We start from the raw sequence: 10,553 nt of genomic DNA, 5'->3' as shown, positions 1-10,553 counted from the left end.
TGATATTAAGCTTGGGGCATCTGCTAATTGCAAAATTTGCTGGAACAATTGCACCAAGAGCAAAGGCTGTGCTGCTATGGTCTACCCACCAGAAGCCCCCCAACCCAAGGAGTTCCTCCTTGAACACCTGCCTCGGTCAGAGGAAAAGCACTATAAGCCGACCTGGAGGAGCTCCAGGGGGGGCTTTCCAGTGGAGAAACGAGCTTTTGAGTCCTGTGCACAATAAACTGGGTGTCTCCGGTGAGAATCAAATAACACCTCTTGTCTACGTGCTTTGAACCATAATGCATGGCTGTTTCTGAACCGCTACAAGCAATTGAAAACCTCAGACCCAAAACATCCAGAATGAGAGAGAGGCAATAGGATAGATAAAATGGGGTATAAATAAACAGGAAAGGAGATGCATGAGGGTCCCAGCACGAGAGGTGCTGTGTGTGCATGGTCAGAAATTGCCCCGTCCTGAAGAGCTTGCAGTCTAAACTGGCAAGACAGAGAGAAAAGTAATCACCTCCTTCCAGTTACGGGGATTATGACCTTATTAAACAGATGGTGCTTGGAGACATAGGCGCCAACTTTTATTTTTGCCAGGTGGGGAAGCTAAAGATGATGGACACGTGGCAGGTTTGATGCGTTTCAGGCGAGACCCTCTTGCCGAGCGGGGCAGAGCCCGCAGGCCCGCGTGTACTGGGCACCTCTGCTTAGAGATGAAGCAGCTGGTCTGAGATCAGACAGAAAGTTGGAGGCAGCACGGGGACCAGCGAAGCCTAATCCCACATCTCGCCCACCAGCCCAGCCCCTGTGCCACACACCCCTCCAGTTGGATGATGTGCACTTGTGCTGCCTGGGCTTTCAGGACATAGGAGGTCGACACTGGGGGTAAAGGAGTCTCAGGGTGGCAGGCTTTCTTCTCCCGGAGCAGAAAAAGATCCAGCCTTTGCTGCTCTGGCCTGCTCCTGTTTACCAAGGAGCACTTTGTGGCTTTGCTCCTGAGGGAAGATGCAGGCCAGGAGCCAGACTGCTTGATACTACATCATGCTTGACAAGAAGGGAATCTATGGAGGCTGCCCCTGCTTCAAACCACGCTATTGAAAGGTTAGCCGGGCTTTTGGAGCTCTCATCCGTCTGGCACGTTTCGGTCCCTGGCGCAGTCGGATTTTTTTTCTGGGTTCGGTCATTCTTTTGTGCAAAATGAGTATTGAAAAGGGCCAGGTGGACAGCTCTTGGCATGACGCCCTTCTGGGAAGGGGTGCAACAGGCAAGGCAAGGGTGGTCTTCCATTGTGCGCTGCTCCATCAGACTTAAAGGAGGCTTGGCCTTGGTTAAGCAAGGCACATGTTCTCCCAGGAGCTGTAGGGAGTTCTGCCAGGGAATCCGGTTGGCCAGCAGCTCGATGGAGACTAGCAAATTCTTCTCACGTGGGCCACATGGGATGAGAGCATCGTTATCACCTAACAGCGTCATCCACATCCGTTAGATCAGGCCCTGCCCCGTCCTGCTGCCCTGTTTATTCTCATCACAGATGATGGACGTATTCTGCAGCAGCGGCCAAAGGCGAGTATCCTGCCACCCCACCGACTTTTCCATATTATGGTAGATGCCACCATTTCTATTACCCCAGGTAGTATAAATGAAGCGGTGTCACGTTCTGTCTTGCCACCCGCGCTGGTTTAGGATGGGAGGTGACGGTGCTTCTTCCAAGGCAGTCACAGAAGTTTGTCCCACAAGAAACTCACAGGGTAGCAAAAGTCAGGGGTGTCATTTCAGGAGGTGTTTTCCCCTTGCCCTTGGTCACCATCCCATGGACAGCTGAGGGATGAGCTGTACCATCTCAGACTGGGATCTCCTAAGCTCGAGGAGCAACACACATCCTGACTAGCACCCAGAGGAACGGACTTGAAGACATGCAGCAAGCAGTAGTGTGAGTGTCTCCGGAGTCGCACCCGCTTGAGTCACGAGCAAATCAACCGTCAGCTCACTGATCAGCTCAGACATACGGCGTCCATTGGCCTTGACCATCTGCAGGCATTAAAAGCACTGCCTGTATATTTGGTCCATCATGTGAGGGATAGTGCCGGTGCCCTGGCCAAATCTCTATTACATTTGCTGCTCCTCAGAAAGGGAGCCCGAATGGGACCCAGGAGACCTGGCTCTGTTCTTGGCTTGTTGAGTAACAACAGACACATCAGTATGCCTCTCTGTGACTCAGTTTCCCTATTGTGGAAAGGGGAATGATATTGGCCCACTTTTTTAAAGCACTTTGAGAACTGCTGCCGAGATGCACTATATACGAGAGTCAGGTATTGTTATTACAACTTAATTGCACTTTGTTGCTCACCCAGAGAAGCTGGTGTAGAACAGCTTCTGTCTTCTGCCTGAAAGGCAGTTGCATTTCAATCAAGACTCATAGTAGAGATGCTATCTTTTATTAGACCAGCAAGATTTTTGCAAAAAAAAAGAAGTTTTAATTGCAAGTTGTCAAGCACAAATGCCTTTCATCCGGCATCGGAGGAAAGATTGTAAAAGTTCTCCTGGGTAGAAAGCAAGTTTATATCTCATAGGATTTCACAGTGGAGTCAATAGATGGCAAACTCCTCTGGGCAGACAGTTCATAGCTGGTAGGGAGCCTCTCGCGAGGATCTGTAATGATGCAAAATTACCTTGAAACAAAGGCAGGATCCCAGGTTTCAGAGGGTCCCAGTCGCTTCCTGCTTGGGAAAATAGGAAGATTTCATTTCATTTCAACACATGGGAGACATGTGGATCAGAGCCTAAAGAGACAGACTGTGTGTCTGACTCTGCATTTGACCTGCTGTGTGACCTCAGCCAAGCCGGTTAGCTGCCCCGTGCCTCAGTTTCCCTGTCGGTACAGTAATGATCCCCGCCTCGGGGAAGAGAGCTTGCGAGACTTAATTCGTTCAGGTTCACAAAGTGATTTGAAAGGTTCCTGAAGAAGGTGCAGAGTATTATACACCCAGCTGAAAAAACCCTGGGGATCTGATGCAGTGAAATACGCTGCCATACATTTTATAGTTTCATAGTTTATAGTTTCATAGTTTCTAGGGTCGGAAGGGACCTGAGCAGATCATCTAGTCCGACCCCCTGCCGTGGCAGGAAAGAGTACTGGGGTCAAACGACCCCAGCGAGGTGTTCATCCAGCCTTTTAAAGGGAAACTCTGTGCCCTAAGGTTTTCTGAAGGTGAAAGCACTGCTCCCTTGCACCTTTCCCCATCTCTGGATTTAACATGCCTGTCACATGCTGTCAGTGGAGCAGCTTGGCTCCTAATCACCATGGGGCTTAGCTCCCTTCCCCAAGCTGCGTGCGTGAGAGTGCTCTGGAAAATGAAAGCTTTAGCACCATCTAGTGAAGCAAGGCCTCACGCTCGCCAAGAAGCTCTTGCAGGGCAATTCAGCAGCTGTCCGGGCAGCTGGGAGGTGGATGTGGTAGGGATCCTAAAACTACCTGTTCACAAAACTCAGCCCTTGAGTCTGTATGGTTGCAACTGCTCCAGCAAGGCGGGGAATGCATTTGAACAGGGCCGAGTCGACGGTGTGCAGTGAGGTGGAGCGGGGGCAGAGGAGTGGAAACAGCATTGGGCAAGATCCCAGCTAGAATACATTAAGATAATATAACACTAGTCATCCAGCCATCCCACCCACACAGTTCATCTCTTTGCTTTTCTGTCTTTCAGTCATTAACCTATGACTTATTCGTGGAGAAAGGCTGTCTGGGAGACCCCTGTAAAGTTTGCTTAAACAGAAGGGCTGTTCTTTCAACCAGCCTGGCTCTGAGGACTATCAGCATCAGCACTCAACTCAGCTGACATCCCCTCAGGCTTCTGGGGGTGCCTAGTCCATGCTATGCAGACCCAGAAGCTTAATGCAGGCATGAGCAGGGCCATATCCATACTAACAGTTAGATTATGTTGCATGCATAATGGCTCCCGCAGTTAAAATGACGACGCGTGGGAGCATGGCATATAAACCTCGTGGCGGTAGCTGTTTCTTTTCTAAAATGGAAGCCGGGATTGCCACGTATTTGCATGACTCTGAAGTTGAGACTTTGCAGAACAGAAAGAAAAAGTGTGATTTTTAAAAATAGGGCCTGAGCACACTATGAGCGAGGGCAACCATCAGACAGGGTGGCCTGTTGGGATATTGTGGTTAAGGTTTCTGTGATCACTGATACACAGGGAAGCGATGGGGGTGTCATCGGCACATCAGCCACCTTTGACTTGTCAACCTGAATGGCACGTACACCCGGCTTCACCGAGATGGGTACAGCACAAGTCTAGAGAGAGGCACGAACTCAGCCTTTTGATCCATAACAAGACACCAGAACTGCTCTGTCACTGCACCTTCTTCTCCCCCCCACCCCCATGCAATTTAAAAGCTCAACCTCTCTCCCCAAATTAAAATAACCCCCGATTAGTTCACTTTTAAGCCAGAGATGGGCAGTTCTGTTTGGTGAAAATATTCATGGCATCAAACTCTGTATGGGTTCTGGAGAAAAAACCCTCCAAAGGTTTCGTCACACATTGACTTCTCCTGTAGCCAGCCCTGACTGCTGGAACAACTCAGCTTCTCCTTTAGGTCCACCTGGGGCAGACTGGAAAGCCCACCCCGCATCAGAGAAACTTTCTAGCAGGCGCTTTCATTGAAAAACACGTTCGTGCTCAGGTTCAATGAAAAGGCATTTTCCAACACCAGCAACAGCAACCGCAGCTGCCAGTTTCTCAAACCAGAGCTTTTTTCTAAAACTCCCAGGATGTGTATTTCAACCTCACAGTGCTTTAGGGACCAGGATTTTTTGAATGCAGAGGGTCAGAAAAGCCTCCTATCGGTAACACAACCCTGCCCCCTGGTTCACAGCCTCATCTACCCCAGTTCCAGTCTGAACATCCCCCATGTGGTGGAGCATGCACCATTATCCCATGAGAGGTTTTTCCAGAGCTCAGTAGAGTTGGGGGGAACAGAGATATTTTGTGGCTACCAAAGGAGAAACATTGCAAAGCATCTCATGCTGGAGTGGTTTTAGATCCCAGAGCAAACATTTGGGACGGGACTGTAAACCTCATGCTTCAGAGCTTAAGCTGATCTTGCATGATGAGAAAGCAGAATGAGATCCACCTTATGGCTTATTCCCCACCATCTGCTCCTCGGAGGTTCAAATCTGCTCCTGTGAGGTTTCAAATCTGCCTCTGAAGCATCTAGGATTTGGCTCATGTCAGAGATGGATTTCAGTTTGTATCCAGCCTGGCACCTGTGAGCAAAGTTTGACCATGCAACCAGCTCCGCCTGCCACGCCATCAGCCCACCTTTAGTTTGCATCTGCAACAACCCTCACATATAATTTCGCTGACGCCTCTGGTTGTACAAAAGGAAAGGCTTTGCTTCGAGTGATAGCTCCCCGAGAGATTGCGGACAGCTGCAAAGCTCTCAGCCGCCCGGAGGGGAAGCCGGAGGTGATTAACAGTCGAACGGTTGGCGGTGGAACCGCAGCAACAACACGCTCGCAGGGGCTTAGCTCTGCTCCAAACCATGATGCAGGCACCATTTGGGCAGGTGAAAATACAATGAAGGAAGTTGGGTAGGGGTACTGAGTTATCCCAGGGCACCGAGCTATGACCGGCGTTGCAAAAAAGCCAAATCCCAGCTACGTGCTTCCTGCCAAAGAGGCCTGCAGGGTTTTTTCGAGGAACGTGCAGAGGAGTCTCAGGCTGGATTGACAAGAACCTTTTCCCTTCCCCGCAGTGCCGGTGACAAGGGCCTGCTGGCTGTTTCATAGGTGAGCTGAGAAGGCACAAATATCTTCTCCAAACAACAACAGAAAGAAGACAGCTGGCTTATTCCCCCCCCACTTCCAAATGCATGGTTCCTATGCAGGCTTTTTCAAATGAGTCATAAAAGTTCCTTGGCAGCTGTGCCTGTGTATCTAATTGGGATCAGGTTAGGGGCACTGTGGATAGCTGAGAATGGAAAATATGTGTCAGATTTACTCCTCTGTCCTACTGCTAATTCGACGGCTTGGGAAAGCTCCTGCTGGTGCCCTGTCGGAGGAGCCAGCTCTGTCCCGTCAGACTCCAGACAGGTCCACATTGTTCGGGGTTCAGGGTCCTTGCACTAATTTCTCATTTCCTGCCGAAGGATGTTCTTTGGTCTTTCCCTGTGGGCTCCTCCTCCCCCTTCCCTCCCTCTGGATATCAAGCAGGAGCATTTCCCTGCCACGTTGGCTGGGCAAAGATACACAATGCCACAAGGAGCAGGGAGCCTGGCCGCGGGCCCTGATGAGCCACAAAAGAGAAGGGAAGTGGGAGCATGGGAGGATGTCTTTGCCCGTCTCCGTTTCATCTCCGAAACGTTGCAGCAGTCCCTAGCACGGGACAACGCTAAGGCAGGATGGGGAGGGCAAGAAGCAGCAGGTACCCCACTGCTCCCCAAAACCCCACACTAGTGCAAGTGCTCCAACCTCCTCCAACACCACCGGGGCCGCAACCTAAACCCCGCACGAGTCAATGCGCAGTGAAACTGGGAGCGGAGTTGCATGACGGCTCTTTTCCAAATCCATCTGACAACGTTTTTACAACAGAAATTCGGTGTGAGCACTTCCAGCCCAGCCAGGCTGCATGGATGAGGCAATGGAGAGCGGAGCTGGTGAGATTCCCTTCCCCGCGCTCAGGAGTCGCTTTGCAAAGCCGTGAAATAAGCTGCCTTCTGCAGGCACGTCTTGCCAAATCAGGTGCAACAGCTCAGTGGAGGCAGTGGCTCCTGGAGACTCGGGTTTGCCGTCCAATGGGCTGCCTCACGCCGGCCTCCTGGGAGCACAGCAGCAGGAGCCGTCTGTCGAAGCTCCCCTCCATATGGATGGTTTTGAAGGCCAAGCCATGCACATGTGGGTCCCTCCTTCTTGAGGTCATCGGGAAACGATGTTTCTCCTGACAGCGTTTGGATTCCCTCTCGGCAGCTATGCAAGCCCCACTCCTCAATCCCGTTTTGGAGGTTTGAGACAACCTGGCGCGGCGCCCTATGAAGTAATCGTTTTAATGAACCATGTATAAGGTTCTAAGAGGCTGGCCTGGGATCCTGGAAGAAGTGCTTCATTTTGCAAAGCAAGAGGCCTGGCTAGGGAGCTGTCTCCAGCGTCTCATTCATCACGTCACTGGAGCTTGAAGGAGCCTTGCAGTTCGACCAGTTGGGACTCCAGGTGGTCAGGGCTGAGCACCGAACGTGCCTGCATAGGCCTGTCAATCCCATCGGAGGAGAAAGTCACCGCCACCCCATCTACGACTGTGTCCGTAAAAGGGAGGACTAGACCTGTGCAGAACAAAAGGCTGGGAGAGCCTATCAAACCTACCAGGACCCCAGCTAAGACCCAATTAACCTCTTGGATCTGTGCTTTGCAATGGTACTTTTTATCGCCTAACTAACAACCGTCGCTGGAGGTCCCCGTGTCAGAATAAACCACCTCAATTGCTTTTTTCATGTGGCTTTAGCCTCAAGAGATTTTTGCAAAGCAAGGAGCCCATGTTCTTCTTTCAGCTTTCTAATACATGCAGAAAGTTCAGCAATAAAATCCACACACAGGCCCTGGGCTGGCTGTTTGTTGTATATACTCTACCGAGCGCTCTGATGGACGAGATAATATTCTGACTAAACTTTAAGGGAGATTGCCAGAAAAAAGATGGTTCAGGATTAATGAGATGATATCCCAACACTAAACACAGGCCTGGGAAAGTGGACCGTTGTCAGCATTGCAATGTATTTCTTTGGATGGGGGGAAAAAACGTATGCACATAAAGGCCCCTCGTGGCTCATTATGTCCAAGTATTTGGCTTTTCGGAGTTCCCTGGAATTTTCTCACCTTTGGGCTACTAAGCTGCAGGGGAGAAAGAGTCGGACATGTGCCTCCCCCCACTTTTTTGTTTGCCTTAAGTGTATTTTTAAAAACTGCCAGTGCAAACGGTGGCTCAGATTCTGGGGTTTGAGGGAGAAATGCACATTGAATTCCCTGGTGAGTTCAGAAGTAAGGTCACCGGACAAGCATTTTATTAAAGTGCTCAAGCACCATGAACATGGAGCCTAATGAGACTCAGATGGCTCAGGGATGCGTTCCATATGTCTGTGTTATTACTATTATGTAAGAAACAGTTTCAACAGGCCTTTATTATAGCTGGCACATTTTGTGCTTTCTACATAGCTGTTCTCTGCCCTGCTTTCCAACTGAAATAGGGCATGATAATTACAGAACCAGCAAAAGGGCTTAAGCAAAAATAAGAGCTAATCCAAAGCTTCACCCCGAACTTGAACTGAGCCTGGATATAGTTTAAAAATTGGAAAAGAAACCCAGATAACACTTTCCACCCTCTGCTTTCAGTTCATTTTCCTGCTCTTGGCTGCCTCCATATGGCCTGGCTCTGGCCAGAACTAGTAATACCAAATTACCACGAGAGACATTGTTCCTGGGTCACATATAACCTCAACTGGTTGTGGGAATAAACTAGCCTCTTGGTGCCCTGTTTTCCCCATCTGTAACATGGGGTGAAAGAGTCTTAGGTTGCTTTCTAAAGCACGCTGAGATCTGGAGATGAAAAACCCCCGAGAGGAACAGCTGTTTTCCTCAAGAACGCGCAACAAGTCAGTGGCAGAAGTGGGAATATGGCCATCGTGCCTTGACTTCCCATCCCGTGTCCCAGTGGCCTATGCTCCTTGTTCAGGCCCATAAATATCACAAGATCATAAGGAGTTTAGAAATGTTTTCCTGGGCTGGAAGAAATAGAAAATATCGTGGCTGCCCCACTACAGAAAGGATGCAAACAAATTGGAGAGAGTCCAGCGGAGGGCAAGGAAAATGGTTCTGGAGCACATGACTTGTAAGAGGCTGATGGAAATGGGCTTCTTGAGTCTAGAGAAGAGAAGACTGAGGGGGATTGAATAGCAGCCTTCGACTCCCTGAAGGGGGGCTCAGAAGAGGATGGAGTTGGGCTGGTCTCAGTGGTGGCAGATGACCAAACAAGGAGCCATGGGCTCAAGTTGCAGCAAGGGAGGTTTAGGTTGGATATTAGGAAAATTGTGCTCGCTAGGAGGGTAGTAAAACATGGGAATAGGTTACCTAGACAGGTGGTAGCACCTCCATCCTTGGAGGTTTTTAAGACCCAGGTAGATAAGGCCTTGGCTGGGATGATGTAGCTGGGGCTGATCCTGCTTGGAGCTGGGGGTTGGACTAGATGTGACCTCCTGAGCTCCCTGCCAACCTTCATTTTTTATTACTCTATCTGAATCTTTCCAGGGCAGAGATTGGCAACCTGTAGCCTAAGGACTAGATTAGTGGTGGGATGCATCCACAGCATGTGCCATGAGGTAGCAAGGGAAATCAGTGGTATTTGGCAGCTGCTGCGGTGCAGGCAGTGGGTAGGTGGGAGGCGGTGGTCCACTTTAGATCAAGGTCTGTTGATCTGGCTCGCCACGAATTGAGGGGGCTGATCCCTGTTCTCGGGAGGTCTCTCAAGAAGATATTTGGGCAGGGTACCTCAGAACAGAGGAATTGGTCTACCCATTGCAGAGCAATGAATCAGTAGCTTGCATCCAAAATATTGCAGAAATTACTGGAACGTCGAACTGGATGATGAGTTTTTCATAGAAACCCCTTTCTAAACACTGGGTTCTGATCTCTCTGAAATGTGTAGCTGTTTGTTTTCTTTGGTGCAAGGCTCCCATGAACACATCCAAGTACACATTTCAACCGTGAGCATAAAAACCCAACAACCTGCCCCCACCCCCAACCTCCTCCTAGCTCAGACGCTTCAAAAGAAATCCTGTTTCCCCAACAAATTTCCAGGAAAGACCTCTATCAGCATATGCTACTGATTGAAGTTATTTTTTGGCTAAAACCAAGGGATGTTTAAAGACGCATGGACTTTCATGATTTTGAAATAGATTCCAAGGAACTAAGGAGGGAACATAGTTATCAGATGCACCGCCTGTTGCCGCTAGCCATCTGAGAGGATGGGAGATGGTACCAAGTGTGCTTATCTCCCATAAAGTTCCTCATCCAGATCCTTTCCTGAAGTTGCCTTCTACTCTGAAACCTGCAGGACATTAGGAGGAAGGGATGGCCAATCTAAACCAAACTGGCTGCTTCTCAATAATGCAGGCAGGTCCCCGCAGGATGTAGATCAAGACTTTTCCCAAGGGAAGTCTCTCAGTCACCAGAGGCCAATGTCCATATCCCTTCCATCACTACTGTATTGGTTTCAAGCCTCGCTGCTGTACATCAGATTATAAGTTTCCTCCATGCAAAATGCCACACAAAAGTCCCAGAATATTTTTTTATGATGTTGAAAGTTTTTTTGTTTTTCCTCTGAAGAAAAAGCAGATATCCCGATCCCTGAAATTTGAACTGCAAACCACAAACCACTGTATATTTTGGATTTGCAATGAAATGCAAATGTTTTTTGACAACAATGGAAAACTTCTTGGAGGAAATGCCCATTTTGTGAACAAAAATAAAAGAGATGAATATTTTTTGACCAGCCCCATTTAGTCACACTGGGATTGCT

Source organism: Crocodylus porosus, unplaced genomic scaffold (genome assembly GCF_001723895.1).
Source record: "Crocodylus porosus isolate Cpor-Errol unplaced genomic scaffold, CroPor_comp1, whole genome shotgun sequence".
Taxonomy (NCBI): domain Eukaryota; kingdom Metazoa; phylum Chordata; order Crocodylia; family Crocodylidae; genus Crocodylus; species Crocodylus porosus.
This window is presented reverse-complemented; position numbering follows the sequence as displayed.